This window comes from Oxyura jamaicensis, chromosome 9, assembly GCF_011077185.1.
Source record: "Oxyura jamaicensis isolate SHBP4307 breed ruddy duck chromosome 9, BPBGC_Ojam_1.0, whole genome shotgun sequence".
In the NCBI taxonomy this organism is placed as follows: Eukaryota; Metazoa; Chordata; class Aves; order Anseriformes; family Anatidae; genus Oxyura; species Oxyura jamaicensis.
The window spans coordinates 14,087,790-14,107,026 of record NC_048901.1 but is presented as its reverse complement, the minus strand read 5'-3'; the positions used below and the strand labels follow the sequence as shown (position 1 = coordinate 14,107,026).

Sequence of the window (19,237 nt, the reverse complement as noted above, 5' to 3'; positions counted from 1 at the left end):
AAATAGTCTTCCCAGGGGAGATGGTGTCTTCTGCGGCTCTCAGAGAGCAGTGGCTTCTGATGAAAAACACAGTTATTTCACTGGCAGCTGGTGAGTTCGGTGATGGGGCCCTTCCTTGTGCTCTCAGCCAGCAGTCAACAGCTGATCCACAGCACCAACAGCAGGGTCCCACCCCGCACCAGACCTGGACTGCCACTGCCTCGGGAGGTGCTGTGACAATGGACAAGGCCTACGACACCAAAGGGCCTTCAGAGACCTCCCTGCTCTGCCAGCACCTCTTGAGAAGGCTTACCAGGGAGAGAGCTCTGCCAGGCCACCATCACGCTGCCACATAAACTGCAAGAGAGGACAGCTGTGCAGCACTGTTCATGCGGCCCTTTTCCTTTTGTCCCCAGAAGACAGGATGGCTAGGCCCTGCCACTGATGGGCCAGTTAGCTTTGGGCAAGGCATCTTCTCCCAGTTACAGGAAATTTCTATTTTCCAGTTAAATAAACACCAAACCAGTGACGATAACAAAGAACTCTTGCAGGCAGGTGGTGTTAGTCCTATCTACCAGACACCAGCAGCATCCAGGCAGCGAAGGCCAGCAGGTAGGATGCCTCCTGCCCAGCCACAAGCAGGCCTTCTGCTGAGTCTGTGCAGAGACTGATTTTGTCTCGCACCAACAGGGGGTGAAAGGAAGCACCTAAAACCCCGGCTGTCTCTGCACAAGGAGAGAGCAGAGAAAGAGCCCAACCCTATCCCTGAGAACAGCTTTCAGAAAGCAGCTCGATAAAGCACCTTGCACTTTGTCCCTGCCTGGTAAAACAACAGTAAACACTTTTTCTTCCCCAGCATTCAACAACACGCAGCTTGAGAAGCCATCTGAATACAAATGCTCATTACCCTCAGCAGACGGAGATCTCCATGACTCACAGCCAAGGACAGCATAAAATATGCTGCCATTTTACAGCTCTTCCCAACAGCCTCTCCCAGCTTGCTGCCCCGTTTTAATAGGCCCTGAGATTACGGCACAGGGTGAGCTGAATTGCTGAATTACAACTGCCAGGGCTCGACGATACAATGCCGTCCTGCTTCGTGCTCTGCTTCTCGGGGAGAAGAGGGAGTTGCTCCGAGCTGGCAGCTGCAGGCTGCCAGCACCCTCACGGCCGAGCTGCGGAGATGCCGTGGCCATCATGTGGCTTTGCATGGGCTCAGGTGGAAGGTGCCTGATGCCCCACATCTCCAGCATGGCTCCAGACACTGGGAGCTCTGAGAAATCCCATTTTCTCTTGGCTGCTGCCGAGCAGCAGGGCCTGAGTCATTTGTGAGTTAAAACGGAGTCAGGTGAGGGAGCTAACAGCCAGCTCTGCCCTTTGCAGTGCTGTAGGGATGTGCCTCTGGAAACCACCTGGGGGCAGGACTCCTGGGGATTTTGCCCCCTTCTCGGTTGCCCATGGAGGACTTCAGCTACCTGTGCACTGAGTCCACCGGCACTCCGAGAGCTGGGGGGATTTGGCTAAACATTGGATTGCATCCCCCTAGATGTCTTCAGCAGGCAGTGAAATGATGCCCCCTTACTCATCTGGAGCTTGAAGTAGGGCAAAGACAAGGCAAGAAAGTCCTTGCAGCTTCATCTCCACTTGGGCTGCAGCTTGTGCTTTGTGTTGTCATCCACTCAGACAAGGGCTGGGGTTTGGTGACAAGTCAAGTGACAAAAAAAAGTACAAAGAAAAGGTTATAAATATGCATCAGAATCTCAGGTTTGAGATCAAGGGCAATTTTATGAGAAAATCTTTTTAGATTCAAAAAAAAGGGGTGGTGAGGGGAGGGTGTATGCATAAAGCTTCGTAATGGCAAGCAAACAAAAACCCTGACCTTCCTCCCTGGATAGGAAGGATGAAGAGCCTTCCTGTGCAAACTGACACAAACTTTGGAGATTTAAAGCTCCCTTCATCTCTTCCAAATTATTAGTTTTTGCACTGAAGGCAGTCTTTTAGCACACATTTGTTCACCCACTCGAATTTCAGGAGAACCTATTGCAGTGGCTGACAAATGAGAGCAATGAGACAGGTTTGGATGTAGCCACATGCCTCCATCAGGCAGCCACAGTCCCACACTGAGTGAGGAAACCAAGTGTCCATCAGTAAGAACCTGTTTGCTCTGGGGATCCCCACTGCTAGCACTGAGGACACAGTAACACACAGACCTTACCAATCTAGATACTTCAAAATAGGACTTCTTAAACAGGTTCTGAAAATCGCCAAAGTAAAATGCTCAGAAAGTGTCTTAGTGGGATAATTTACTTGAACAGACTTTTGGATGGTCAGCAGATCGCACAATGATTTATTTCCCCTTGGCCTAGGAAACGAGGAATCAGCACAAAAGGTATAAACTAACAGTAATGCTTGGACCTCATCTAACAGAAGAGAAGAGAAAAAAAGCCACTTGCCAGGAATATTCCACTCGGTGACACCAGTTACCAGGAAACAAATCACATATGCTTTGCAACATTAGCTTAGTTCTTTGGAAGAGGCACCGAGACCACTGCAATGCTCAGGAAGGAACGCAGAGCGACAAGTGATGCTGCACTCATTTCCACGGTGCTGGGGCCGCTAACTTCTCTAGCTCAGCACTATGAGCCACGGTGAGTCACAGGCTGCTTCGTTCTCCAGTGTAGTTGTCAGAAATGGGACAGCTAGCAGACATGCAGAACTGCAGCCCCCATGCTTGGAGGAATGCATGGGCTGGTTTTTGTAATGAGGAAGATAACACACAAGGCAGGACCCTCTCCACACTGCTTTTATTCACCATAACCACCCACTAGCATCCCTGTGTAGCACTCACCTGGCTCTGTGAATTATTGCCAGATTAGGGTCCAAGATTTCCTACAAATCCCCCCCAGACCTCTTTGAGCTCCGGCAGCACCAGGTGAGACCATGCACACAGCGGCTGCAGGAGGAGGGTCGAGGCAGCTACTGCTCTCGGGACTGCATTGTTATCCCTTACTACCCATGTAACGGATCGACTCAAGCTTAGGCGAGTATTATGTGGGCCATACGTTAAAACAAATAGTATCTGTCACTTCTGCAACATCCTTTTATCCAGATGCTCTACAAATAGCACATCTGGTCTCCTTCCCATTGCAAAGAGAGCCAATAATTCAGTAGGTGCAGGAACAGAGTCCATTAAAGCTTGCTACATACTAGTACAATTATCTCCATTAGTGGGGAGGTAAACTGAGACACAGAAGGACGCATCTTTTCCTCCAAGGTCACACACAAAATCTACTGCAGAGCAGAAAAAGAAATCAGTGCTGCTTATTTCCAGCCCAGGCTTTGACCATAATTACAAATGAGAGATGAAATTTGGCTCCCATTCTAGAGGTGGGGGAAGTTCAGGACCCTGAATCTATTCCTGGCTTTTGCTTTCTGCTTCAACGTGTGACTTTGGGTAGGTCAAATTTTGATGCCTGCCCATTTAGAGTGACTGACCATGCTTAGGCTCTCCATATATGAGAACAAGATGCATCCTTAATACCAGGTTAGGCAGTTTGCATGCAAATATATACACATTTTGTTTTAAAAGTGGCATCTTCTGGTGACAGCTAGCTCTGTCTGCTGCACCCCAGCAGTGAGCTGTAATGGCAATGTCCCTCGCTTAGCAGATATCCTGATGACAGATGAGTTCAGGCAAACTAAACTGGGGAATACACGCTCTAATGCAAGGAACAACCATCCCCACTGACCTGCCTCAAACCATCTCTTTCCCTGTGACATGCAGCATATATTAGAGGGTCTTCCTTGGCCCAGGACCCTTCTGCTGTTATCAAGAACTGCTTAGGATCTCGCAGGTAAAAATGCCACTGTTGGAGAACACCAGCTCATTCTAACTGAACTGTTTCAATGGAATTACTGTTAGAAATTAAGCCTACAATTAAAAATATATATATACAAAAAAAATCAGCAACAGCAAAGCAGGGAGAGGTGCTGATACACAAGCTTCCTTCTGCGGTATTGCCCATTCATCGTCCTGCACTGCCCAGCCTGGAGCAGTGCTTGCACACCTTCTCCTTGGGGTTTTACACAAGAGATGGAAAAGTTCCAGGTACAGGCAAGATACACCAAATCCACACTTTTTTTTTGCAAGACAGACCTCGTGTTTCATGGCCAGACGGCAGGTCAGCTCGCCACTGCGTCAAGCAGCCCGGTGAGTGTCAGCCTCCTGGCAGCGCTGGGGGACGGGTCTGCACGCACCTCTCTGCAACGCACGCTGCAAACGCTCCCTAGGTCACATAATGTCCTTGGAAATAGTCGGCAGCATTAACTCCTGTTTCACAGGAAGCTCACCTCATCCGCACCGCAATAATAAGGTGCAAATTGGAGATGTACCTCTGGAAATGCTCATTTTCACAGCTGACTGCTGTATTTTCCAGCTGCTGAGTAAACTCCAGTTGAAATGTAAAGGCTTCGGAGTGTTCAACGCTCTTCAAAGTCAGCACAGGAGAAATGTTGGCCTTGACAAATTCACTTGTAAAATTGCCTTTGTACTCTGCTGGAGCCAGGACTTCACTGACAATGGGGCTGTCCCCATTAAACCTGCCCAAAGCCTCACAGTGAATTAATAAACATCGTTGGTATAGGTATTATGCATAACAGGCCAAGAGATAGTCCTGGATCGGTTCCCATGAAAGCCGGAGCAGAAAACCATTCAGTCTCAATTTCAGCATTTCTAGCAATGGAGAGTTCACCGTAATCCTCAGTATCGGTTACACCGCTCCTGTCCCTAATTACCTTCGCAGTTAAGCTTCAATTTATTCCTGGTCAGAATGTGCCTACCTTTTATTTCTAGCCACTGGATCTTGCTGTACATTAAAGAGCTGTTCCCCGGCTAGATACAGACAGATCAAATCACACTTTGATAAATTGAGTTAATCACATTCCTCTAGCCTCTCATTATAGGTCATAATTTCTGGTATTTTTCCCCCTGGTGTCCTTTTTTTTTTTGGTTACAGGTATGAGAAGCAGCCTTGGGTATTTCACATGAGATCACACCAGCGCCAGTTTCAGAGAGAACACAATCACCTTACTGCTCCGAACTTCAGCAGGTGCCCAGCCACAGAGGGCATTTGCCTGTTGCCAGTTACCAGCCAGGGGCAGCCCACACAAATCTCACCTTCCAGGGAAGCAATCGCACCCCTGCAGCACCCGTAAGCACAGCTACGATGGATGGGGATGGGGAGAGCTCAGCTTGTGTCCTGCTGCTCTGGTTCAGCCAACTCGGCAGTGCCCCTGCACCTTCTCAGACTGGCTGCTTTTTGGAAACTGCTCCCCCCCACCCCCCAGCTCTCTGCACCCAAATGCCTGCTTTTACAAGCAACACTTTACATGTGACTTGCTTCCAGTTCACCAGCTTGACAACTCTGAATGATCTGTCCTCATCTTTAAACTTCTTTCAGGTCACTTATCGGGCACCCAACAGCCATGAGCCACTGACAGGCCCCACTAAAAAAACCCAAGCCCTGAACCCAGGGGCCCGAAATGCAGTTTGCTACGCTAGCAGCCATCTCAGGGTCCCACTTGTAATTCTGAAGAACAGACTCCTAACTTCATAGATTAAGTTATTACCTTTCAAGCCTGCCATAATAATAATACTTAACATTCCTTGAGCAATTTACATTTCCAAAGTGCTGCAAAAATGTTAATTAACAGCACGCTTACACCAGCTTCAGGAACCAGTCGCCTCACTACTGCTGCTCCCTTCACATCCACACTTTTTCCAAAAGGATGCGTCAGAAATCATTTAAATCCCATGTTACAGGTAATATTTTATTCTATTACTTGAGCTTAATTTAAGGTCCAGCAACAAAGCAGAACTAAGGACGTTAATAGCATGCTTAATAAATTCATGTAATTCTTACCTTCTATTAGGAGAACAGGGAAAAACTTATCAAATCTCAGCCCTCACTGCACTGAACAGCTGTTTTCTGTGCAACTCATAAGCGCAAAGAAACCTGACCTGTAGCTGGATCCCAGCACTTCCAACATTCCCATATTTTGGCCTCGCGCGATTCAGCTGCGACAACCTTTGAAACTCACAGTAACGGTATCTTATTTTGGAAGAGGCTGGCACAAATCTGCAAAGGATCATCTATTTTTATATTTTACTGGATGACACATTTTATTCCTGCTTCAGGGAACAAGCCAAAATCTGGATGTTGGAAGAGGCTTTTCCTACAGAAGCATCGATCTGCTGCTGCTCTGCGAGAGGTCTCTGTAAAGCACTGGCCCCTGGATGCTGTCAGGGAAATAACAATGGGCAAAACCAACCATAAATCTCAGCTAGTGTGATAATTTCCATTAGTTGGCACTTGTCAGACTCATAGCTGGATCTCAACACCCTAAACCCTCCAAACTATTTGGGTCCAAATGTTTCTATATTCCCCAGCCTCCCTGGAGGCTGGCAGAGCTAAGTAGGCACTTTAAAAAGTGCTGGCAAAAAAAGTTGAAAGTGAAATCACCAAAAAACGTCTCCTGACATAGATCTGGATACACAACATCCAGAAAAAAGGCTGCCAGTAACTCTCGAAGCCTAATTTCATCCGTCACTGAGAGCCACACATAACAGAAAGCAGCTTACGCAGTGTCCTGCTGAGCATCATCTGCTTAGTGTGTATACTGCAATTTTAAAAAATGTGTGAAAAATGAAAAACTATTTAAGTCCAAATGCTGAATTTGCAGACTCCAGCCTTATGCCAGACAAGATGTTGATCTTTAAGCTTGTCAACCTGAAAGACTTTTTATACTTCAGGAAAACGGCTCGCTTGTGTTACAGCACCCGAGTGAGATGAAGTCCATCTGGAGCAGGCGCAGAGCAGGGTCAGCAGGCTCGGCCGCCGAATGGAGCCGCGTGTGACAAAGACTAAAACAGCTTGGCCCATTTAAGCCTAGCAAAACCAAACGCAAGAGGGAATATGATCATCCCGGAGGTATTTATAGGACAACCTCCGTACTGGAGCCAGTACAGATAAATATGGCCAGGAATACACGTAACCTAGAAATTGGAAGGGTTTGATCGGCGCAGGGAGGCTCTGAAACAGTTTCCCCAGCAGGAACAGTGTTTTTAAGAGGGCACTTGAAGTTCATGAATGCGTCGTACACCTTCAGCAATGGGGGAGGAAAGCAGGCCAAGTGGCCTGGGCCTCTGCCCCTCCTTATCCAGCATAGTGGCAGATTATGTTGGAAAGGGATTTTAGTCAGTCCCACCTCTCCAAAATATGCTTCAGTTTCCACCTGTGGGCCAGCTGATGCCTAAATATCGTCCTTCAGTTTTGAAACACAAATGCCAAGAGGGAAAATTCACACTGATGTTTCTCTCATGAGATAACAGCAGCTGCTCTCTATTAGCGTTTCTTACAGACTTTACTCTTGATAAATGCCCGCTCAGCTCAGCAGAAGTTTGACAGGAGAAAGGACAAACCAGCAACTCACCAACCTGATTAACAGAAGGCTAGGGACAAAACCTGCCAGCTTCAAGTAAGAGCCAGCACTGGGGCTTGCGTGCGTGCATGTAGGAGTAAACTTTACTTATGTAAAAGCTCAGCTGTCTTCAACCCTGTGCAGTGAAAAAAACCTGCCTCTGCATCAGCTAGCAGCATGCACAGGCTCAGGCAGCCAGCAGCAGAACAGCCACAGCTAAGGAAGCCATCTGCAGTAAGAAGGGCTGCACCAGCCTCTTGCTGCATGAATGAAGCAAAATCCAGCCATGGCACCATCCTTGCCCATGGAGCACTTCACCTCTAACTCAGGTCAGATGCTAAAGCACCACTTTGGTCTACCAGAGACTCCCCAGGAGAAACAAGGTACCAGCTGCACGGTACGTGACAGGCATCTGAGCACACAGGTGGTCAGATTTTCTACTTAAATGCTTGTGAGGTGAGGGATCTTCCGCTTGGAGACATGCTTGCACGCTACGTTTCTTCTCTGTGCTTCCTCAGGAAACAGCTCCAAACACCTGGATCCCAAATTCCCAAATATGCACTGCAATCAATATCGCTGCACAACTGACTGCGCTTGTGGAGAGCACTTAAACCAGACAGCTCTGGCCTGATTTTCCTAAGAGAAGCCAGAGCAGGACAAAGCCAGGTTAACTGGGGACAGAGCGAACAGAGAGAATTATGTGCCCACTGACATAGCCTGGGGAACTTGCTGAGAAACTGCAGCATTGCCTGTTCAGCCCACAGAGAAACCTGTCTGGAAAACATCAGGACATTATCTATTTCCCTTCCTGTTAGCAACTTGCTTGTGCTCCTTCCCACCGTGGAGTCTTCCCTGTTTTCCTGGACAAGCTGCAACGTAGACAGAACCGACTTATTTTCTGTCACGTTTCTTATGACCTAAGAAAAGCATGCTTGACCCCAGAGGGTTTAATTTATTCATAAGACAGCCTCATACCACACATCACAGCTATGGGTTATTTATAAAGCATACTTGATCCGGCATGTTTCCAAAATATGTTCCACTTAGCTCTTAAGCATCTTTTTATTGGAAATCAATACATTTAATAATTGGCCTGCACACACCTCCAGAAATCCTGTTATCACACTCAGCTTCATGATTTTATGAACACCTGCAGCACAGTCTACAGAAGGAAAGAGAAGGCACCATGGGCGTGACAAAGCCAGGGGGTTAAGTAGCACCAGCCCCCAGTTTCTCCAACTTAGAGATATTTTTTTTTTTTTTTTTTTAAACTAGGAGACCTAGGATAAGCTCACAACACAGATGCCTGGAGCAATCAGCTCAGCTGGGCCAGGCACTGAAGTGCTGTAGAGGCAGATACTGGATCACACCAGTGATCAGCTGGGCCTAAGCTTCAGTCCAACATACACATGTATGTATTTGCCCTCAGCCCCCCAAGACATGCACACTTTCAGCCCAGCTGAGCCCCTGCTATCTGACAGTCAGCACCTCAGATATGAGTCTGAGCAGGCAACACAGACATCTTCCGAATCCCAACTGGTGAACCATCCTCTGGCAGCAGAGGAACACGAACCAACCTTCCCAAACTGTTACAGCTTCACAAGGGAGTACGCGAGGTCCGTGGTCTCATGTCAGGAGCAGTGGTTACTGTGCATGTTTTAGGGCACTTCCTAAGTTATGCTTGCTAACAGCATTGTTTTCCATTGACTTACGAAAACAGGTGTGGGATATTACCAGGGCTCAGAAAAACTTGTGTGGTTTCCTACAATGCAACACCTCCATCCCCAAAGAAAAACCTACAGCATGGCTGAGACCCCTGAGAAAAATCACTCCTCTCTGTTTTCATAAAGCTGGAGATCAAACAGCCATCCAGCAAGGCCTGCCAAGCCCACAGAGAGAACACGGCTGAACTTTGGGAAAAGCAGCTCACATCAAGCTCCTCTTTTAGCATGTCACCAGAAGGCTGGCTCTGCAACACCCTGAGCGCCCACCAGCCAGTACGGGATGGGATAACTGGTAGGACAGCAGCAGCTGGTATCGGGTTTAAGCAAAGTCAGTGACACTTCGAGCCCAGACCAATTGCACCTGCAGCCAGCAATGCAGCCCAACACGGCTGATTTCACACCTTCTGGGTGGACTCCTGGTGCAGGCCTGGGTGCAGAAGAGAGCCAGGGAGCACGAGGCCCTTTCCTCCCAGCTGCACTCAACACACTTCTGAGCAACCCCTTGGGCCCCTTCCACAGGCTGAGCTTTCTCCAGAGTCACCGCAAACCAGGAACTGCTACAGAACAAACTGCTCAGGACTTGTCCATCCCAGCTAGGTTACAGACTCACCGACAAGAGCACAGCCACGGAGCCTGAGCACCACCAAAGCCATCCTGAGCAGCCAAGGCTGAGGGCAGCAAATAACTGTGGTGGTCAACCTAGCACAGGGCTGGGCCTGGCCTGGCCTCTCGTTGGGTCAGCTGGAGGCTTTTATCTTGTATTTGTCCCTACCACCTGCAAGAAACAAAAATTCTTTAAAATGATTAATTGTCCTCAGCAGTAATTAATTATCCCCAAGTAGTGAACTGAAATGACAGCCTGATATTTCTACTCAATCCTCAGGGGAAAATCGGGTTGTCTTGCTATGCTCTCTCAAGCTGACAGAGTTAAAAATAGGAAGTTTAATATGCAGTCTGTAGGACTTTTTCTGCCTGTAAGCCAGTCCCAAGGGAGGTCTCGGTTCAACTGCAAACTCGCAAAGTCCCGCTGTCCTACACCAGCCAGTGACATTTATTGCCTTCTCATGCAGCCTAAGCTCAATGAAATACTAGCAAGAACCAAGGAACTTCGCTAATTAGTACAATGAATGAAAATTTACAGAAAGAACTTTTAAAGTTGTGAGTGACACCTGCTTAGAGGTGCACGCTACAAGCAGCACGTGGAAAAGCAGAGGTTTTAGCTCACTGCAACTGGCCTGGGAGCAGGTGAGAGGCAACGGGGTGGGCAACTACACATCTACTTGTGCTTCTGCTCTTGTCTCAGCAGGTTGGAAGCTGTAACTCAAGGAACAAGTTTTGTCCTAGAGGTGGTTTTCAGACTCAGGTTTCATCTTGAGACAGGTAACACGTACAGATCTCTTATGCTGATCAAAGATCAAGACTACAAAAATGTATTTTGGTTAATTTGGATCAGTCCATCATTCAAAGCAAAAGCTGTTACAAGCTCATTTCATCAGAGTTTCTGTAAAAAAAAAAATCTGAAATCACCTCTTTTTCTATTTCACTAATAAAGCAAGAACTTGGGGGTACAAAATGGAAAAAATTTCCCACAGGATTAACAGTTTAATTTCCCTCCCTGTTGAACTGATAATGCATTTCCCTAGCACAACCCTGTGAAAGGAACAACTATAGAAAGCAAACCCAAACCAAGCTTTTACTCAGCATTAAATCCCAGTGTGCTGCAATAGCCAGGCGGGTTGTCAGATGCTCTAAGCACTGAGAGCTGCTTTAGGGAACATCTATTTTCAGAAAAGGGGGAGGAAAGTATCTTTTTCTATACCTTAAGCAGCAGCCTCTCTTCTAGCTCCTTGGCGTCTGCGGTGTCTGTAGGGCAGTGCTGGAGAAACTCAGCCGCTGCCATGGACAGGTTCCAAAGTAAAGGGCACCAGCACCTCAGGTTGCTCCAGAGGCCAGTGCGGGTCAGGCAAGGTTTGTCTCCTCCTCCATGACTTTTGGCCTGAGTTAACAAGGCCAGGAAGATCTGATCTGGTAGATCTGCAGCACTATGCTGGCTTAGTAAATCTGCCCAGATTGGGGATCTACGAGAAACATGGTGCAAAGATACCCAACCAGGAGAGAGAAATCCCTCTACTAGCCAGAATTTAATTTTTCTATTATTCAGTATCCTAAATTCCCATAGTAACAGCAGCACAGTTCTCTAGGGTAACGATAGGAATAGTTTCTGTACCTGTATAAGTTTATACCTGCAGTCATTCAGGTAAAAAAACGGCCACAACCTGTAAGAGGGCTCCTTCCTCAGCACAGATGTGCACAGCTTTCCCCCAGCCCACTTCTAGCTGTGGCAAGAGGGCTGCTGCAAGCTGTTTGACACTGATCTGTGCCACCTGTGACCACCCTGCTCTGTCAGAGAACGAAGAAATACTGCCACACATTTTGCTCCTGCCACAGTTGGATGTGCTTGCCTGAGAAGAAGGGCTGGCTCTCAGCACCACCACGTGCACCCCTACACAGCCTGCTTAAAGCCAGAACACAGCAGCAAGCACAGGGGCGGTTTGAGGCACAGCACGTGGTTTGCAATGTTTGTTTCCCTGTGAGGCTGGGACCCCAGCCCAGGCGCGGCTCCCTGTGTGACACAGCATCCACCAGCACGCTGCCCCATCTGCCACTGCCCATGGGCATGCTGGAGCAGCTCCAGCACCAGGGCAGAGCTGTGTCCAGCCGCAAACATGCCTCGGCAACACTGTGCGTGCAGACACGGAGTTACACAACAGACCCCAGGGGACACGTGGCACAGCCCCTCGTCCTGCTCAGCTTCCAGCCCTACAGAGCTGGAGCCCAGATGCTGGGAACCCATCACCCCTCGGAGCAGGAGGTGACGCCTCCTCAACACCTGAACCAGCCCCACACGCTACCTGGAGCTGCCCCGTCCCCTCCATTGATCCCTTTCTTGGAAAAGCAAGGTTGCAGACTTTACCTACACTTCTTTCCCCCTCATCTCCCCAAAAGGATGCAGCACTGGGAGGCTCAGAACTCCTGGTGAGGTTTCCAGGCTGCTGCTACAAATCAATCATCCTTGCTCCCACCTCCCATTCCATTTCAGAACACTATCACACTTGCTAGCAAACTTTGTTGGTTTTAAGCTGATTAATTGCCTGTTGATGTGCAACAAAGGTTTTCTGCCTACGGGCAAGAAATAAGTCTTTAATCAAAAAACATGCTGTTCTCCCCACTCCTCCTCCCCTGAAGCTTTTCATTGCATTTGCCTTTCCAGGGCCATCACCCTGCTGCTACCAAAACCCGTGCAAGACACAAATGTCTTTTGGTTGTTCCAGTCATGACTTAAGGCATAGAAAGAGGAAAAGAGGAAAAAGCAATATTGCAAGAGAGTCATTTGCTGTGCTTAAATAACTGCTCGTGGTATCAGCACCAGCTGCACCTGAGTGCAAGGGCACTTTGCTCCCCCACCCCACTGACTGAAGCTGTGCCCCACATGCCGATGAACACATGGGGATGCTGTTTGGTAGGGGGGATCCTGCAACAGGGGGAGAGGGGACCTGTATTCCAGCTGTAGAGGTGCAGCCCCTTTACCATGTTCAGCCCAGAAGCCTCTTCTAAAAAGTGCTCAAATTCCAGCCCAGGTTTCAAACCCACAGAGGCGCAGAGCCCCCATGTACCATGCAGCTGGGGCTGGAGCTGCCTCGCACTCCCAGCCTTCTGCAGGGAGAGTCGCAGCTGGCACCAAAATCTCTCATGTACAGCTCAAATCAGGGCTACTTTCAAAACCCTGGCTGCAAGGCACCCATCTCAGGTCGCTGCCCACGTGGCTGCTGGAGGAGCTCTGCAGAATGAAACCCTTGCACTAGCCAGTGGCGGCTGTTGTCCCTCTTAAGCACAGCAGCAGCACTGCATCATTTACTACACGTCTCCTGCAGCCACTGCCAGATCCAGCACTTTAGGGGCATTTATTTTGAGTGTCATTGTTTTCTGTGCATTAACATATGCTCCAGCCAAAGCCTTTATTCATCATTGCCAGCTACCTCGCGGCTTGTTGCGGCCAAAATTAAAGAGTCTTGAAAGCGCTACCTTAATTCATAACCAGAAGGAAAATAGATCAGTATACATTTGAAGAACTTTTAAACAAAACCCCTTTTCTGATAAAAATAACTGCCATGGTCTTTAGTTAGAATCACGAGCACCCTCAGGGGTGTGAGCTAAGCAGCTGTGATGGGACATGGAGAGTCCCCTACCGATGCTGTCCCAGGAAGGGACACAAGGTCCCTTGTACACACAGGTACACACCACTCCTCACGTCTGCAAGGGAAGGCTTTATTGAGTGAAGGCTTTATCGAGCTGACTTTTCTTGGTGGAAGACCACCTAGCAGATCTTTGTATGCTAGTAAACCCTTAGAAATGTACAATTATAACCTGCTAGGACTAGCTAGCAGCATCAAAACCCAGCTTATTTTGTGGGCTGGGCTGTCATTGCTAGAGGAAACTGAGGCAAAGGACACCCACCTTTTCCCAGAGCAGCCCTTTTCTTTTAGATGCTTTCAAAATCAACCATACAAGTGTTTTTTTGTTTGTTTTAAGAGAAATTTGACTTGCAGGGTCTGATTGCCTCAGGTCAGCTGAGGCAGTTCACTGAGGGCCCTGGGAGTCATGGCCTCGAGTGACAGGACCAACTCGCGTGCAAATACATTTGCGTGCATGAACCACCACAGTCAATGTCAACCCAAAAGAAGAAAATCTAGTTAACAGCACATTAGAAAGTTCTATTCCATTATTAATGGAAATGTTTCCAGCAGAGCAGTTACGCAGCACCCTTAAAGGAAGCTACCAAGAGATAGAGCAGGGCTGCTGATACACGTCTGTATATGGACTGCCTGAATCGCTGCCATCCTGTGCCCTCCCCAGACTGAAAATATGATTGCAAACATCATTTGCATAGCTAATTACTGACCTACAGCAGCATGATAATGAACAACTGTATGGAAGGGAAAGAAAAAGACATTTGGTGCTTACAGAATTAAAAGTCGCTACTCCTGGGGATGCAGAATCAACAAACCAACTCCACACAGCAGCCTAAGTGCTGAGAAAGAAATTAATCATAGAATATAGAATATTCCGAGTTGGAAGGGACCCAAAGGGATCATCAAGTCCAACTCCTACAATTCCACATAGGAGGCCAAAAAACAATTTTAGGTTAAGATCCATGAGTCAAAGCCTTCCTGACAGCAGGAGGGATGGAACAGCCTGGCCAAGTACCTGGGCCCCGAGAGCCACGCAGCAGCTCATGTCCCAGGCTCCCCAGGACCTGTGGGCTCCTGCAGCTGGAAGCAGCACCCATGTTAAGTTCCTGAGCAAAACCTAAAACTTCAGAGCTAACGGCACAAGTTCCCACTATCAGATGGAAAAAAAAAATATTGCCTTTTCACATGGGACAAGAACTCTTGGAGAAAAAATTGGCATTAAGTAGTTGTAGCAGAACTGCCCGTGGTATAGGAATAGCAAGAGCTGGCCTTGCAGTTGTTTGGTTTTCACGCTAATGAACAAGTTAAGTTCATTTCTATCATCTTTATCATTCACAGTGGCAGGCAGCTGAGGAAGCACTCGAGTTTTCCATGCATCAGCTTATAGGCATGTCTGCAGTTCTTTGTGGCTAAGCGTTATGTCTCCTGTTGTTACTGGTGATCCAGCCTGCCTTCAGGTTTTTCCTTCCTCCGTGCGAAAGGCCTAGCTTTAAAGAACTTCTGTCAAGCGGGTTGTGAACACAATTGAAATAACCGCAGTAAATTAATTGGCAGAGACAGAGAAGCACCCTGGAATATTAAAAAAAAAAAAAAAAAAAAAAGACTACAAAACTTTCTAGAGGGTGAGGAAGATGTAGACACACACCCAGGTGCTCCCCAGCCTTGCGCCCTATGGAGGTGTGCAGCTTGGCTGTCAAAGCTGCAGCTCTGCAGGCTCTCAGGCCGACCTTCACACAGGCACAAAATAAAAGACATGCATGGAGAAGCCTGCCAGTGGAAAGAAAAAGAACCGAACCACCCTGCCTTGGAGCATGCCTTGCAGTCATCTGTGCTTTGGCAGAGGGAGAGCCGAACGCTGGTCGGCAGCCCAGTAACGGCAGCAGGGAGGCAGGAGCGGGGGGTCAGGTCTCTGCTTCTTTCAAGATGACCCCTGAAACGCTGAGCTCGTGAAGTTATTAGCATCAGCAAGCAAGGAAGCCAGCCAAGAGCAAAACGTGTTTTATCTTTCAGTCGGTAATTGAAGTGGGCCGGCATTCAACAGCACACGGTGCCAGTTTTTCTTCGAACGCCCAAGCAGCACGCACCTCTCCGGCACGGGCTGCAGAGCGAGCCCGCCGCATGCTGCGCCTTCTGAAGTTCAGCTTTGACCACTGCTCAAGATAGCCAGCAGCACTCTGCGGTGACGTGGGGATAAGTTTTCTGCTCCAGATGCATTTTTACCACCGAGCTGATCAGAATGGATTGCTCAAGTCAAATGAGAAGAGAGCGAGGCTGAGCCTGCTCGGGGGCGCTGCGAGGCTGAACTCAGAGGAGCAGCGAGCGCGTCAGGACAGTCCTGGCGATGTGCAGCGTCTGCAGTCCAGAGACAAAGGCACAAGTTCACTGCTCCAGAAAGAGAAACTGCACTTCAGAGCAAGGGAGCTAAAATAGAAACTATAGCCTTCCTGTAAAAAAATAGATGAGATGAGGATTTTTGGTTTCTCTGCTGACCCATGGGTCGGGACAGGGTGCAGAAAGGACTCCTCTGGCGGTGAGGGCACACCAGTGAGACCAGCCCTGTCCCAGACTGGCTGATGATCAGGATGCTGCTTCTGCTGTGCAGCTCAGGGCACAGCCCCCAGCCCAACCCATGTTCACATCTGGACAAGTCATGCAGGTGATGAGGGGACATCCTCAGGGGCTGCACATCTCCACCCCTGTGTCAGGGGAGAAGCTCCAGAAAGGAATTCTCTACTTCTGCTCCCTCCTCTCTTTTCCAGTCCTATTCCCCCACTATTAGGAAGGGTGAAAAATCCCCATCGCTCTCCCTGTGTCAGAGCAGGAACCAGATAGGGACAAACATCAGGAAGACAAAACTCTGCCTCAGAAATGCTGAGGAGAAAAAAAAAAAAAAAAAACAACAAAAAAAAAAACTTCTTTACAGGCAAATTATGCACTCAGCTGCCTTACTCAACCATAATCAAGATTAATAACCTCCCATAGCTGTAAGGGCTTCAACTGATGGGCAGCCCATAGCACAATTCTCCAACAACTGCTGTTAGCTTCTACAGGCACCACACTCCCCACAAAGCCCTTACATTTCCACTGGCCAGGAGCACAGCACCCCCTGAGCAGCCAGCTCCTGAAATGGGTGTTCCCACTCCTGCCAGAGGACGCGGCTGTCCTCTGCCTGGCGAGTCACATCAGGCCGAGCAGAGGGGCAGCATTCTGCAGCACGTGGAAGGAGCGGCAGGCAAGTCCTCCGCACGCTATCTGCTCCTGGGAGTCTGTCGAGGCAGCCCCAGGCACTGCAAGCCTCAGCCAGGATGAGCCTTAAGCACACAGCAGGAGCGCTGGGGATGAGAGGCTACAGGCCATATATCATGCGCTAAATGGCCAGCAGCGTTCGTCTCACCAGAGCTGTCACCTCGTGTTGTAAGGAGCAGCAGAGCCCAGTTATGCAAGTCTTGTTCAGTGCTTGCAATGTCACCCTGCATTTAGGATCCCAGGACACTGAGCAAAACTAAGCCTGGTGTAACTGCCCCGTCCGCTCCTCCAGAAAACAAAGTGACTTGAGTTCCTGCAAAAACAGCTGAAAGCCGATCACTTGGGAAGAAGGGTTGTTTTGTTCAGAAGGCATGTTTTTAGTTTTCTCTTGGACTTTCTAGCTGTAATACATTTTTCTTTAATTAGTTTAGCTTAACCAGCAAAGAGCAGAGTTGAGGAACAAGGGTCTGCACATAAAAGCATCTGAAATTGCTGGCTGGCTAATACAGCCTAAATAGACACTGCAATCTGCCTGTCAGACTTATTAGAGGGTAGTATTGTGTTCTGCATATTACATTACTATTATTGTATTTTCCAGGAGAATGAATTATCTCCTGGTAATGATTTCATATGGGTAAATGAGGCTGCTAGGCTTGCTTCATTAGCATCTTTTCTGCAGCCACCAGCATTTAAATTAGAGATTCTCCTGGACCATGCGAAGGAACAAGTGTTTACTCAAATGCTTTACCAGGCTGCCAACACAAGCATCTGCGTCCCGCAGGTCCTGCTTCTGCTGGGATGTGGAAGCTACAGGGGGTGTGGTGGAGACCTGAGGACAGAGCAGCTCCCGGCAGAGAGGTGATCTGATCCCCATCTGTAGTGGTATCTCCTGATGGCATGCAACAGGGGACCTCTGACCAGAGCAGTGATGTTTTTCACACATTCATCTCTTTGATAATAAGCACCCTTTGGATAGGTCAAAGTGAACACCAAGTATCTTTTGGTGTTCCTGAAGAAGGGTGCAGTCAATGATACGACTGGGAAGAGAGAAGGGTCATATGTTATGATAGGATATGATGTGATGCAAAACCGTATCTAAGTCAAGTCCACCATGCTGCTGGTAGGAACGGGAACTACCAGAAGTACAGGCGTATGGCAAAATCCAGTTCCTGGAACGACGGAGCAGGCAAAAAAATTAAAGGATATCTTAAATTTACTGCTGTAACTCCCTTCCACTCCATTAGTGGGGTGGTTAGCTGGATTTATCACTGGATTATAAAATAGAAATCCTTCCACACACAGCATGTAAAACAGCACCAGTTGAGACTCAGCAAGTCCCTTTTATGATGACATTAAGCCTGTCTTTCACAAGGCAATGTGCTTGGTAACCAGCTGGGGCATTCCCAAGGAGAGCTCATTTCACCAGTGCTCACCACGCCCCCAGCTGATCACAGCAGCCCTGCCTCTGGTGTAATGGGAACTGCAGGCAGCATGCACAAAGGAGCAGTGGCCATCCAACAGCATTTCGCTGCCACTTCACAGGAAGGCTTCTCAGAGCACTGCAGTTATTTGTATCTACATCTTCACAACCCCACAATTTCTCAGTCGTTTCACAGTCACAGAAATCCAGGCTCCAGAAAACCTCCCTTACCTGGAGGCAGGTTTCACTCTTACTTGGCCAGAGCACTAAGAGAGCTCTCAAACTCCACTAGCCTCAACAACCAAAGCACTGGGCTGAAAGTTATGCGGGGGCTGATCAGTTAGTATTTAACTTTTAGAGTCCCCTAAGCAGCTGGAGTACTCCAGTATTTAAAGGTTTGAGCTTTAGAAATGGCTTTGGGGGCGGGGAAGGGAGGTCAGTGAGGACAGCTCTCCCCCACACCACCCTTGTAGCTCGAGGGTCTGCCTTCCCCAACAGATGTAGATCTTTTTCAAGAACTCCTGGATTCAGCTCCAAACCGAATCCCAGCTTTTCAGAAAATTACAGCACTGATTAGATATACGAGATGATTAAGAGCCCTTCTGAGCCCAGAACTCAGGTAGCTAAGCTGTAACAGGATGTTCTACCACAAAATCCTGAAGGCAACGCCAATTTCAGGTCAAGTTTCCAAGAACAGCGCGTTCTCTGCAAGCAGGCTGCACTCTGCACGGTCTGCCTGCAGCAGCACCTTCAGGAAGTCACAGCTACAGTCACATGCAGTCAGCTGTGTGAGTCGTACGGCTTCACCTTTAGAGCCTCGAGTGCAGCCACTGTAACTGTGATAGCTCTGGACTTCAGCCTCTAGACATGAACTACATGGTACCCAAGGCAAAGCTCAGCCACAGCCTGCTCGCAGTTCTATGAGCTTCGTGACTTACTCATACAAACCAGACCGTTTTACAGCCAATGTTCCTGAGTCCAGAAGATACCAAAGTACTTGCCAAGCTTAGCCTGGTGCAGGTCAGTTGAGAAGCCGATGAGGATGGCACTCACCTCTGATGGAGCAGGGCTGGTGTCACTCCACACGGCCGCAGCAGGGACACGCACGGCGCTGACAGCATGCCACGGAGCGAGACGCG

At 48.5% G+C, this 19,237-nt stretch overlaps 1 protein-coding gene and 1 long non-coding RNA gene across 2 annotated transcripts in view; both read right to left on the bottom strand.

Annotated features, from left to right (window-relative positions):
* Positions 1-19,237, bottom strand: part of FGF12 (fibroblast growth factor 12) — a 206,579-nt gene that overhangs the window by 154,131 nt on the left and 33,211 nt on the right. The window lies entirely within an intron of this gene.
* LOC118171395 lies at positions 354-18,004 on the bottom strand. The gene is made up of 3 exons (XR_004753185.1): positions 17,991-18,004; positions 11,567-11,577; positions 354-1,336 (listed from the first exon to the last, which is right to left on the bottom strand). It is a non-coding gene; the product is annotated as an uncharacterized LOC118171395 (long non-coding RNA).